This window comes from Bos javanicus, chromosome 11, assembly GCF_032452875.1.
Source record: "Bos javanicus breed banteng chromosome 11, ARS-OSU_banteng_1.0, whole genome shotgun sequence".
Classification (NCBI taxonomy): domain Eukaryota; kingdom Metazoa; phylum Chordata; class Mammalia; order Artiodactyla; family Bovidae; genus Bos; species Bos javanicus.
The window spans coordinates 64924081-64938066 of record NC_083878.1 but is presented as its reverse complement, the minus strand read 5'-3'; the positions used below and the strand labels follow the sequence as shown (position 1 = coordinate 64938066).

The 13986-nt window shown below is 37.9% G+C and overlaps 2 long non-coding RNA genes across 2 annotated transcripts; one reads left to right on the top strand and one right to left on the bottom strand.

The window, feature by feature from the left end:
• Positions 1–5177: 5177 nt before the first annotated feature.
• LOC133257223 (uncharacterized) lies at positions 5178–8460 on the top strand. Its single transcript, XR_009739459.1, has 3 exons — positions 5178–5266; positions 5984–6096; positions 7864–8460. It is a non-coding gene; the product is annotated as an uncharacterized LOC133257223 (long non-coding RNA).
• Positions 6090–13784, bottom strand: LOC133257224 (uncharacterized). Its single transcript, XR_009739460.1, has 3 exons — positions 13567–13784; positions 13425–13476; positions 6090–7719 (listed from the first exon to the last, which is right to left on the bottom strand). It is a non-coding gene; the product is annotated as an uncharacterized LOC133257224 (long non-coding RNA).
• Between the last annotated feature and the right edge of the window lie 202 nt (positions 13785–13986).

Here is a 13986-nt window from a genome sequence, read left to right as displayed (position 1 = left end):
GCGACCCCGTGGACTGCAGCCCACCAGGCTCCTCCATCCGTGGGATTTTCCAGGCAAGTGTACTGGAGTGGGGTGCCATTGCCTTCTCTAGCTCAAGAGCATATCATATGTATAATTTTTTGTCATCAGAGTGCAGATTGCTTAGGGGGACATGACGGAAAATGATCCTGGAAAGGCTAGTTGGCAGGAGATTACAAAGACTTTGCCTGACTCCATAGGTTAGGCTTGAAGGCAACAGAGAGGCAAAGACTTTTACGCAGGAGGGTATCATAGGTATTATTTTATAATGCTAACTCTGGTGGAAGTGAGAAGGCTGGATGACAAGAAGGAGAGAAACCAGCCTGAAGGCTGTTGTAACAGTTAGGTGAAGCAATACCAGGGGTCTGAACTAGGCTACTTTATGAAATAAGTAGTATTTGGGGACCCATTTTACAGATGAGAAGATCAAGGCACAGAGGAGTAAAGTACTTTGCGCAATGCTGTGTGCATGCATGTTAAGTCACTTAAGTCATGTCTAACTCTGTGCAACCCCATGGACTGTATAGCCCACCAGGCTCCTCTATCCATGGAACTTCCCAGCAAGAATACTGGAGTGGGTTGCCATTTCCCTCTCCAGTGCAACGCTGCACTACTGGTAAATAAAGGAGCCAGATGCGGACCCAGGGAGTGAGACAGTAATGCCCCCTGCACCTGTCACAGCTCTGCCAGGCCAGCTGATGATCATGGCAGGTGAGAAGGGAATGAGCGGAGGCAGCAAGAGAGAGCCTTGAGCCTGAACTACAGAGTGGAGCGGACAGTGGTGCTCCCAGGAAATATCACATCGATCACAAAGAAGCAGGTTGGGTGAGAAATCAATGAATTCAGTCTTAGATATGGACTGCAGGAGTTCTGTGATAGCCAGGCCATGACACCAGAGGACTGTTGAAAAGGTCAAGCCTAGGCTTCAGGAGAGGTGTGGACAGAGAAAATCAACCCAGATACAGAATACCCTGTTCAATCGACACTGTTCCACCCAAGACCCACATCCTAAAGAGGAGAACCTGAGTCCATAAGAGGCAGTTCAGAACTGAGGACTCTGGGGTCACACTCATGTTTGAATTCTAAGCCTAAATCTTTGTTCTAGGAGATATGTCTTCACTTTTCCAATCAGAGTTTTTCATTCATAAATGGAGATTACAACACTTCATTTGCCATGTTTTATAAGAGTTATCCTCCAATTAAAAATAAAAATTAAAAAAAAAACTACCCATCAAGAATGAAAAAAAAAAAAAAAGATTAATATATATCTAAAGTACCTGACAGGTTGCTTTCCAAAAGTAAGTGCTCAATTAGTGGTGATCATTATTATGGTTGTTTCCATGTAAGGATTTGTCTAAGGCAAGGCTAGAATGTAGCGAACAGTCTGGGCAGCCAGCCCAGTTACTCTCTTGGCAGTTTTTCCCATAAAATTCTCTTACCTACATGGAATTGTCACTAACATTTTAACCCAAGAAGGTCCTTTTGAGGAATATGAATCGGGCTTTAAAAAAAAAAAAAAATCAGTTCTTTATTTGCCAAAAAAATAACCTAGAGAAATGAGATAAAAATTCTATATATGAAAAAAAATTTTAATTCTATGTACATGATAAAATTTTAAATATTGACTGAAAACAAAGCAAGGGCCACATTTCCCAGATTCTTCTTTTTTTTATTTTTTAACTTTTAGGAAAACAGCTTTACAACGTTGGTTTCTGCCTTACAACAACTCGAATCAGTCATAATTATACACGTATCCCCTCCCTCGTGGTCCCTCCCTCCTCTCCCGCATCCTACCCCTCTAGATCATCATACATTTCCTAGATTCTTAAGTGACTGAGGCAAGTGTGGGGTGTGGCTCATCACCTCTGAAGCAGAATCAGGTCAGATGAATAGTAGAAAGTATGTTTTCAGCCATAGTCACCTTGTTCAAGACTTTCCATTATGACAGTATATTTGTCCACAGGGACACATGTCCCAAGAAGGATAGTCTTTCCAGAATCATAGGAAACTTTGAGACTTGAAAATTCAACAGAAAAGACGAACTTGGTAATAAAGTAGAAACGTTAAAGATTGAAGGCCAGTAAGCATTTACTTATCACTTTGTCATTCCCAACTCCTTCAGATATATTTTATTTGAGGATTCAATGTGGTGACTAACAGCATGGTTATTTAGGAAGAGACCTTTAGGTCTGAAAAATTACAGTAGAATAGAATTTCTGGGAAAAGGACTCATTCACTGCACACACACACACACACACAGCGTACATACACATAGTTCAAAACACAAACCAATACACTTAAGAAGGAAGAAAGACATCGGAAATAAATAAATGAAATTTATTGTTTAATTTGATTGCCTTGAAGATAATATGTTCAGTAAGGATATGAGTATAACCAATATGGAAAAAGTTAGAAAAAATAATTAAAAGAGGAAGCCTTGCCAACCTCATCCTTTAGAAATAAGGAAAGATGTTTCGAGACAAAAAATCTTTTCCTCTCCACAATAAAGATTCTTGGCCTGTTCAGTTCTCGTCTCAAGAGCATGGCTGCAGAACATCAGATTCACTAGTTCTTGTTCCTTCTGAGCGCCCGCCCCCCACCCATGCTTATCTGAATATATAAGCCTGCCCTTTGCTCAGATTTATGGGTCGGGCCAGAGCTGTGTGTATTTACAGCGTTCTGACCTGAAGACCCTGGGCTGAAGAAGAGGAGGAAACCAGGCCCATTCCATAAACAGAGACAGATATGAGGGGGAGGTAGAAGGCCTTGCTAGCACTTAACATTTTTAACTATTTGGCCAAGCTTAAGAATTAGTGATTAGATTAGAGCAAAAGTAGAACGAGAGACCGGAGTGCAGACTTGGCGGGGGGAGTAAACTGTATTTTTGCTGGTTACTGGGAGGGCCTAGGTTGGGGGATGGGAGCGGGGTTAAATGTAATGTGGAAGGTCTGAGAGAAAATTGATAACTCAGATGCAGAGGGAGCTATAAAATGCTTTGGGAAGGCAGAGGGTGTACAAAGAGGAGGATAAAAACTGCCTTCAATAAGTTAGAAAATTTCTCCAACCACAACTTGCATTTCTTGTGTGAAGCAGGACTGCTTGCATTCTTTAAACTGTAAAGGGTCATCGAAGAAAAATCTCCTGCTCCATGCTTAAATGAGAACACATTGCCATAGATTACCAAAACCTAATCAATTGTGAGTTGAAATATTTTTCTCAGGGTCTGGTGGCCACTTGAAAGCAATTCCATTTTCAAACAGGAGTGCTTGGTAAAGGGACCACCCCCATGCAGAGCTCTGGTCCATGCCCCAGTTCAAATGGGAAAGAGCATGCAATGGACCCTTAAGCAGTGCTTGGCACCCAAAAACTGAACCCCACACCTCCAGGGTGGCATCTTTACCCATAAACCAAATGTGAAAGTACAACTTCTGTCTGGGCCATTCTCAAATAATCTACTTGCTGAAAAAACTTGAGTGCATGCAGAAAAACTGGCCTACTGACTGACTAAATTAGAAATAATCTGGCATCCATAAGTAAAGGCTACAATATTCACTGGAGATCTCCAAAGCAAAGCAACTGGGACAACACAGTAAGTGACTCATCCACAAATCAATTTACATTGCAACAGAGCAGAGAGTTGCAGTGGACATGATTTAACCCATAATTTGTGAAATACCATGGAATGGTTTCCTTTTGCTCATTTTAATATCAAGCAATCTGGTTCATATGATGTTCCCTGTTAAAGCATCTGCTAGAATGATATTGCTTGACTGGACTATTTTCCTTTCTAAGGTATGCTCTGGATCCTGAAGAGTACTCTTACTATTCTAAACGGGTTTGTGTGACTTGGATTAAACTAGCACTAACAATTGCATGAGAACACGTGTGTGCTTAGCACTGGTTGTGGCACTTCATAAATGTTAATTTGTTTATGAGGACTACATTATTATTAAAGTCATGAGTTGGAAATAAAAAGGAAAATTGACTCTACAACCGAACTTTGAAAAATTGTATAATCCAAAAATACGCTGAAATGTATATTTTCTTTTTATGTTGGCATTTTCTGTTCAAAATTAAAATTCAAAGCAGTAGAGCTAAAGAAGGCATTTGAATTATTCTGTTGGTGCAAACTGAGTACACAACAGTGAAAACTTGGGCCAAAGGTGATGAATGGGAAGCAGCTATCCTAAGCAGGTTGCATTTCTAAAGTCAAATGAAATACGTGATATTCTAGAAAACTAACTTTTTATTACTATCATTTTTTAACTTTCCCCTAAAATAACACAACTTCTGCTTTGTCAATAATGCATGCTCAAAACAGATGCAAGCGCATGATGAGGATTTGGGAGGAATTTGGGGACTATTCCATCGCAGCTAAAATGCTTTTCTGTGTCATTTCTGTTGAGATCCATTTGCCGGCGAAATCATTTTTTTCTCTAATATGGTGTGGATCACAGCAACAGTTCAGATGTAACCATTTAGGAGCAGAGGCCTAACTCAGTATGCCAGGAAAAAAAAAAAAAAACATGCACCACAAAGAGCATTGAGATGAATGGCTCTATTTTATGAGCCATAAAAGTTTTATTCATCTTGACACTGAAACAGGTTTAGGCAGTGAGTTGACACGCCTTAAATAAATAAGTGGAATTAATTCCCCAGCCCTTGAAACAATAGCAGCATGCATGGAGCACGGAGAAATGCCCCATTGTTTCCTGTGGCTGCCTGATATTGATATTATTTGTGTTTTCTGTGCTGCTGCCTCAGGGGCCTGGTTGATCCACTTCAGATTCATCCCCTGTTTTATTAGAGGTTGAAAAAGGTTCAAGACCTGTTTGTACCACAGCTCCCACCGACAGCTAAGGAACCAGTTTGGCGTCTGGTTTGTCTGTTGTTTTACTGCTGACCTTCAAATCAACTTTAACCCCTGACCTCCAGAGGCATCTATCATGACAAGAGGCTGTTTAACACAAATGGTGCCCATTTATAGGGGAAGAGACTCAGAAGATTTCCTTTTTATGAAGAATTTAGTTTTTCACCCCTCTTTTCTCAGTCACCACAGGTGAAATCTCTCTCAGCAGCTGGCTTATGAAATAATGGGAAGGGAGGCCTTAATGAGCAGAAAGCACCCTCAGCTGGAGATAAATATATGCAAATGAGATGCACAAACAAAGGAGCCTGGACAGAGAAATATCTGCAATTCCAGCAAAATGCTGCCTGCAGCTCGAAGATGAACAGCTTTGATAAAATGGTAACAAAAAGCACCTTTTTATTCTCCAGCGTGTTTTACATTGCAATAGGCCATTGTCATTGCTAGCCAGTGGAGCATGCAGGGGTTTTCTGCACTGTTTCAGAAAACTGTTTAAACATTTGTTTTAAGGCATTCATGAAATATAATCAATGGACTGCTTCTGTGTTGTTGTCATGATTTTTTTTCCTGAGTGTGTTTTAGACGTGACTGTCCTTCTTTTACCTGTTGGTCCTTTCATAGTCTCATAGGCCTGTTTCTTTTGGTGACTGTTTCTTCCACAGACCAGCATTTTTTTTTTTTTAATTTCAATGAAAAGAGATTTCAAGTTAATAACTAGTAGGAATCTGCTTTGAGCCACCACAGAGCAACACCAAACAACTAGTGTTAATGATGGCAATCAAGTGTGTAGAGCTAATTCAGAGACAGGCATGTAACATGCTGATTTTAATAAGCTTTAAAAAGGCAATCTCTAACTTTTAAAAGTCTCCTTTTAATTCAACCATCCTTGGCTCATATGATACCAAAACAAACAAAACCATTAAAATATGTTTTCAATATATAGCCACAGTGTTATTTGATGGTATTTTCAATTAGCACTGTGTTAGGAAAATATTGATTTGATGAGCTTTAAAAATGGAAAAGCTAAATTCATTAACCTATTTGTGGGGGGGCAGTGATGGGGAGAGGGAATAGAAACTTTTTTTTTTCTCTTCAAAGGAATTAAGCCCCAAACCCAGTCTCTTGCCGGAAGACAGGCTGGACCCAGGACAGAGAAATTGCTGCACGTGAACATGTGTATGATGTTTAGGTTAATAATCCAAGCAGTTAAGGTGAGAGATGTAACACCAGACACTTCACATGCATCAAAATACCATCACTGTAAAAGCTCTGCGATATTTGGTTTTCATTTATAATCCAATCTCCACATTCTGAGAAAAGATGTACCGTCCTTTACTTAAATGATTTCATCTTGGTTGCCTGGATTGGAGCAGAGACATTTCTTCTGAGTACTGTGGGGCTTTCACATTTTATGTGCATTTCATCAGGCAAATGTCAAATTCGCTAATAACAAGAAAATCTCCTCATTTTTAATCATGCCACTCCTGTTGCATGGGTTGGGGGTGGGGGGAGGAGGGAGTGGAGGAGGAAATATAAAGCATTGAGCAGTCTGACCAAAGAGCAGAAGGAGAAAATGTTTCTTTGGGTTTGGAAACGACACATGCTTGGTTATCTCCATGCCTGCATCAGCACATCATTAAATTCAGAAATTCAGGAGTTAATAGAAACTTGGTTGGTTCTATTAGAGATGCTTTTGCCAGCCCAGGTTTGAGGCAGCATAATTATGCTCAACTGCTGTTGTTTGGAAAGGGCAAACAGCATCTTAGGCACAGAACAATGAAATTACAGCTGAGATTTAGGTTAGCAAAAGCCGTCTTCTCTAGGCTTTTATGATTCATTATTTCCCATTAAATACAGTATTAGAAGTGTACACTAGATAGCTCATGGTTGCTGCTCTCGGAGCACATTATCTATATTACACAGGTCTGGGGAGCAGAATTAGAAAACTTTGGGGGAATGAGCAATATGTGTTTGCTGATAGAAGTACCATATGGCTCATCTTCTTCAATTGCTTTCATTGCGACTCTGATGCTGGAGAAATTAAAGTTTTATTTGATGTGGCACAGCTTAATGAACTGTCTTCTGTTAGGAAAATTGAATATGTTTCCTGTTATTTGAGCACAGAGCCTCCATGGTTTGGCTGATGAGGGATGCATTATGTATTGTTTATTTAGCATTTGGAAAACAAAAGCAAGATATTGAAGGTAAAATTGATTACTGCTGGATTGCATTATATAATCAAGTTTTATCCCTTTAAATTTCCCTTTACAATCCTTTGTTAATGTTTTAATACGAGATTGTTCCAGGTTTTTGTCCTTCTGAAGTACAAAGAGCTTGTTTTTTTCCCCCCCTCAAGATACCTTTATTTGTAAACAAGTCACATGAAACTTGAAACCTAGTATTGCTATATTTATAGAGTTTGAAGAACAATATTTGGGAAAGATGAATATAATTCAATTTGTGTGAGTCTAATGGCAAAACTTCCAAGTGAGTCCCCAATCAGCTTTGAGAGAAATCTAACATTTGCTAGCTGAAAGTGGAATGTCATTTTCTTTTGTTTGAAATAGACCACTTAAGAACATGCCTTATGAGAAGGAAGAAATTTTTGATATTTGGAAATACAAACCTCAAAATATCAAATTTTAGATTTTCAAGTTAGTTGTCAGTGAATGAAAAGTTGGACTCAACCTGTGAATTTTTTAAAAATGAAGTGTACATTCCATGAATTTGATATTTTACTAAATATGACTAGAGAAAACATAACCAAAAATATACTTACATGATGAGAAAACTGAAATGTCATCCATGTGAATGTTCTCTACTCCCTGAACAATCTGCAAAGATACACATCGAGCATTTTGTTTAATTTCCCCTTTTTTGTTCTGGATCCGATTGTGTTTTAGACATAAAATCTGAATAATCTCTAAAAAGACTGAAAGTAAGATCATCTAATCACTGTGTTTCTTTCATTTTTTCAGTGAGAAATATTCCTCCTATGGGCTGGTGACTCAGATACAGATCTGCAACAAGCAACTAGGATAAAAAATAGTTAAAATGAATCAACATTTATCTGGAATATACAGTCCTGACCTTAAAAAAAAGTCATTTATCTTCTGTGTCCTGTAATGTTTTGAGGATTCTGGCAAATACGGCAGTTAAACAAACTTCTCTCATAATCTAAATACTGTCTGTTCAAGAGAGGCTTCCAATGTTTATAGCCCATAAGTAAAGAAAAAAAAAAAAAATCCTGGTATTTAACCAAGAATAGTGCTCTTGAAAATGTCTTCGAACAAAGTGTTTAAGCAAAACTTTGGCCACGGATATTTTCAATTCCTCATTCTTCTTCTGATTCCTTTTTTCAATGAGCTGTTTTCATATGCCATCATTTCTCTCCTTTCCTTGAAATTAACGAATTCATTTCAAAAAATGAATGCCTAACTAGTGACCTGGTCATACAAACTTCCTTGAGAAACAGTTGAGAAGAAAACATCACATTTTTATGAACCCCATCTCCTGCCAGGGGCCTCGGAGGAGGAACACCATTATGCATTGTTATCAGCGTGGTGTAATTTGACTGTTGACAAAGTATCCGTGGCAGTGAGAATGAGCGCAGTTAGAAGTGTGGCGGATTGTAATCAAGAAGATGCTTAGCTGTGCAACACTGCATCTTGAGCAGATTTGAATCAACATTGCCTTAAGGGGACACACACACATACCAAAAGGAAAAAAAAAATCCATTAATTTTTAGAGGGAAAATTAGAGTGGCACTTGATGAAGTGAAATTTGACATGCGTTAATTGCTCTGCAGCTCCCCTAATTAGAGATTTTCAAATTCTTTTACTGCTGTCACCATGATGACACATTGTCTTGCAGGACAAGTAGCGAAACTGCACATTGGTTTGATCAGGAAGTTTTACAGAGGAAGATGGGACGGTATCCTTGAGCCCACTTCCAAAAGGTGGACAGCTGGAGAGCAAGGAGGAGTTCGCAGCCCTACCTGGAGCACAGATAAAAATATGCTTATTACAATAGTTTCAGTCTGAGACTTAATGTAAAGGAAGCAGGTGCGGATGCGATTTCCTTAAACAGATGGAAATGTTCCTCTGGTACTCATGCCTCTGTTTCCAATGAAATATTTCAGGTGGAACAAAAAGTCAGCAAGATGCTACATTACATACACATTCTCATATTTCTACTTATATTCCTCAGAAATTGGACAGAGGCGGATTTTGAAAGGCTGTGTCATGTTTTTCCCAGGTCTGAAGTCAGAGGCAAACAGCACTTTTGATCCCCTTCTTAATCTTAAAGTAATTATACTGCTGTTTGGCCCCCAGCATGGCATCAAATATGATACCATAATAATTTTGGTTTCCCTTTCAACCCCTCTTGTCTAGCCCTTGAACCTCTCTTAATTCATTAACATATTGAATTTTTTTCAATTTTCCATTTTCTTGCAATAACAATATTAAGGCTGGGGTGAAAGCTTGATTGGAGCTAAATTACTTGTTACCTGCTGGCATTTATTTATATGGCATTGAATTATAAAGCTTTGCTATTGTCATGCCTTGGGCGAATTGTTTATGACACCAGTAATAGGAGTAATTGTTATTGTTGAAATTACCTGTCAGCTACCCATAGCAGTGGCCCTTGTCCCACTGACAAATAGTGACAAGGGAGAGGTATCCTCCATGCGTCCCCCTGATGGCTTCTCCTCTGATAATAAGAAGTGCAGGGCCTCTGATAATTTGCCTGTCACTGTTGAGTGCAGCTCAGAGAGAGTTGGCCAAATTGTTGTCATTCACTTTGACAAAGACAGCAAAATGCCCCTGTGCAGGAGGAGGATTATCAAAATAAATGAAATCACTTACACCCCCTTTGTTTGTTTGGCTCAAGAATTGCCTGGCTTTGTATGAGGTTCTGAAATTAGGGTCCAGTTCTTCTGGGTATACTGCTGTTCATTCTAAGATGAGGATCCCAGGCAAGAGAGGCATTTTATAAGACTCACTGTTTTGCAATTTACATAGGTCATGAAAAAATTATATTCTGATATAGAGTCAGTAACGTTGTAACAAGAAGTCTAAACATGAGGTTGAATACCTTAGTTTAAAGTATATGTAACATTCACATCTTTTTCTCTTCTGCCTTCCTTTAATCCTTCTTTTTTTTTCTTTTTTGACCCACTCAGGCATTCAAATTCAATAGACTTTCAAAAAATGCACACATTTCCTGGTTGTAATCAGGTTTCCTTTAAAAGTGTGGAAATCTGCATCTCTGACTCTTAAAGCCTTAAAAGATTACCCAGTCAAATTTAGGATTATTATTTCAAATGGCTGCTTCCTCTCCATAAGTTATCTTTTATTTATATAATATCTTCATGTGTAAAGAGAGAAATGAAACGTAGTTCCAGGTATGAAGCATCAATTATCACAGGCTAACAGAGGAAGCAAACTGACTCTGTTATTGCCAGAGCTCAAGTATAAATATTTGCATTTTAAAACCCCTTGGTTGCAGCCTGTGAACCTGTCATAGAGGAGAGAAGGGGACGGGAGAAGGGGGGATGATGTCCAGGGGTCTCCACATCTGAAAGAAATGGGCTTTAAAGTAATCAAACCTCTGCTCTTGTAAAAACCAAAATCATTCTCACCATTTCACAAAAGGCATCATTTCACGCTAGGAAAATTCTAATTTTTAAGGGGCCTGTGAGGTTACCGCTCGTAGGTCTTCTTGACAAATGCTTGTTGTTATGAGAAGTTGCAAAGAGAAGAAGAAAATAACTAGGATAAATGTAAAATATTGGCTCCTTATAGGATAGTAATCAGCTGTTTATTGGTCTCTACCAGACAAGTAATGACCGAGCCCAGTGTTAAGTGCCAGCAACATCGCCCTGGGCCCTTCCCTCCTAACACCGGCCATTATCTGATTAAAGAACCTCCAAAGAAGTCACTATTGCATAATTTTATGGGCCTTAACAGCACGCAGGTTGGCTGGCAGGAAAACTACCTAGGAGGGTTGATATACCAACAGTGAAACATGATTTTATTTACTCCACTCACACCTTGCTCTCTGAAAGGGTTTCTGAGTATCTCAGACATTGCTGACCACAGAAGACAACTAAAATTGTTCAAAGGAATTGTGTGAGAGGTGAAGGAGCCAGACAGGGAGAGGCAAGAAAAGTAAAATTATCTATCCCTTAAAATTTTTCATGAGCTGCACAGTCTCAAGTAATTAACAGCACCATTACAGGCAACTAGACCTTATCTTTGGTGTTTGGTATTTCAAGCAGGTAAGTTTCTAGCAGTGCTAAAATCATACATGCAATGATATGATGATAGGAATAAAGTGTTTCTAGTCCTTAAAAAATACTGTAGTCTTCTAAAGGCAACCATTCTCTGGTTAACCGTGCTGAATGTCTCTGATTAACAAGTGGAAGGCAGCGACATAATTAAGAGGTTATCTGTAGTCATAAAAATGCTCAAACCTGTCTTGGAATGTGATCCCTTTAACAGATAATTTTTAAGAATGTAGCATGTCCTCGCTTTCTCTGTCGAGACCCACGTTAGTGATCCCAGGAGGGAAAATAAACATACGTTTTTAAATGAAGATATTTAAAATGTACCCCATATTTCAGTGTGTGGCTGTAACCTGGTCTTTTTTATGTTCTTCCTATAAAACCTAAATTAAGCCTCTTAGGAGTGGTTTTGCTGTAGGTTTCATCTAAAAACACAATACGTTTCAAATGATTCCAGTACTTGAGTACACGTTAACATGCAATCTCTAATGTGTGTTCTCTCCCGTCCTCTTCCAGACAGCAGCTCTTCTAAAGGAATGAGGCTTCTTTAAAATTTAGCTTCATTTGAAATGGAAACTTTTAACAAATAGTAATTGCTCCTGTAGCTCTATTGATGAAGTGACTGGCAGCAAATCTTTTCTCCTCTCTCTCCCTCTCTCTCTCTCTCCTGTAACATTTTGAAACACCCATCAGTGTCAAAGGAAACTGCACACATCTCCTTTGCTGCTCTAAATAAGGCTCAGCAATGTTAAGAAAAATGTCAGAAAAAGCTCAGTGGATTAAAGTAACATTTCTGCACCATGTCACGGAGAATGGCAGGGCAGACTGGTCTGCATAATTCTGAAAGATATTTTGTGTGAAATGCTTACTCTATAAACGGAATGAAATTTTATTTGGAATGATTTAAGGTTGTATTTGATCACCTACAACATTCAGTTGTTTTTCCAAATCTCCTTAATACACCTTCGATATATATTTCTAAAATTAGAACAATAATACACTCTTCTCTTTGTAGAATGTTTCTCCACCCGTGTACAGCGTTAAAACACACTGTGGACTCTTCAATGCATTTTTCTTTTCTTTTCTTTCTAACATCCCTAGGATGTTCATTCAGTGAAAGCAGTAAAAACACTGAGCTCTTACACATGTAAATTCATTGAACTAATCAGCCAGATTTCCCCCTAAATAAAATTTGTGTATAACTTTGGAGATTTTCAGCACAGTTCATTTAGTAATACATTTTTTAAAAAGAGCATTTACATTTCATTCATGTATTGAAAATACATGACTGGTTGGAGGATTTTAGTTTGTTTTGTTCTCTTTTTCTAAAGAACAGTCAAGAATACAGTGGTAGTAAAACACCCAACAGTACAATAAGTACATAATTAAAACTCAGCAGTTAAAAAAGGAAAATACCTTACAAATCCAATACCAGATACCATTATACCATTAGACATGACAAGATTCGTTTCACAAAAACAAGGTAAATCTCTGCTGATTTTAAATACAAACTTTTTTCAAAACAGGTTAAAAATGAATTTAGACAAATTTGTCTCTTAACCTTTAAAGATTTCCTGCCCATTTCTGTATGTCCTTTATTACATTAATTTTTTATTTAAATTACACCATTAACTGGATATGAATTTATCAAGAATACATGTATTGATTTATAAAACAGTACCATTAATTATTATAATAGCTAGATGTAGCTGATATTACAAAGCCATTTAAAGGTTTTTAATATAACTTGGACATACATAGATAGATAGGCATTATGGACAAGACTACAATTCAAACTGGCTACCAGCAGTTAATGAAATCCTTGATTTATATTCTAGTTTAGAGATTGATTATATTGTTGCTTTGTAAAACTATTTATATTATGCCATTTTTCAAAGGATGTCTCAATAAAAAAGCTAAATAAAATATTCAGTCAATTCCCAAAGCAGATTTTGTTTTCTATATTTTAAATGCTAGTGAAAATAATTGATTGTGTGTGTTCCAAGCTTTGTCATTTCCATTCCAGAGGTGGCTTTCCTGATGGGAGACTCGTTTGCAATGCACACTTTCACACACTCTTGGATTCTTGCAGAAACAAACCCCTTCTCTTTATTTCATTAGCCGCCCTCCTCCTCAACAAACCCATGTATATTTCACGAAACCCACACATCAGGACACATAAGTCTTTTTGGCATCTTTTATGTTATGCATTTTTTTTTTTTCTTAAGGTTGTGGAAAACTGGGACTTACCCCAAAGCCGCAAAACAGGCAATCACGAAGAGAATTTGGGTAAGAATGCAATCTGAAGAGGAAAAAAAAAAAATAATGAGGAAGAATATAAGCAAATAACAGTAACACTTTCAAATTACTTTTCAAATGGTAATTAGCCAACCAATAGATTGAAAGTTAAATTCTTTTCACATTGTACTTGATTTGGGTCTCCTACTCTCTTTATTTATATCACTTTTCCTTGCCTGGCAACATATGTTACCGATTTATTATAGTATTTTTACTGTTAGCAGACAAATCTAAAGGCTAGCTGAGAAGGCTAGCTTCATCTGATGACTTTAACAACAACCGCAGGGCATCCTTGAGGGTGAGCCAATAGGCTCTTTTGAAGCTATAATACTATTAACCATTTTGATGCCAAAATATTTCTTATAGCTAAAGTTGGTTCTGTCTTTGTGGGCATTCCAGGTTTTACATACACAAAAGTTAAATGTAAATGATTTGTTTTGTAAACATCTCAATGGCTTTCTAAGCACTTTCTTCCATGTGTCTTAAGTTTCCTAAAAGCCATATGAATGTTGTG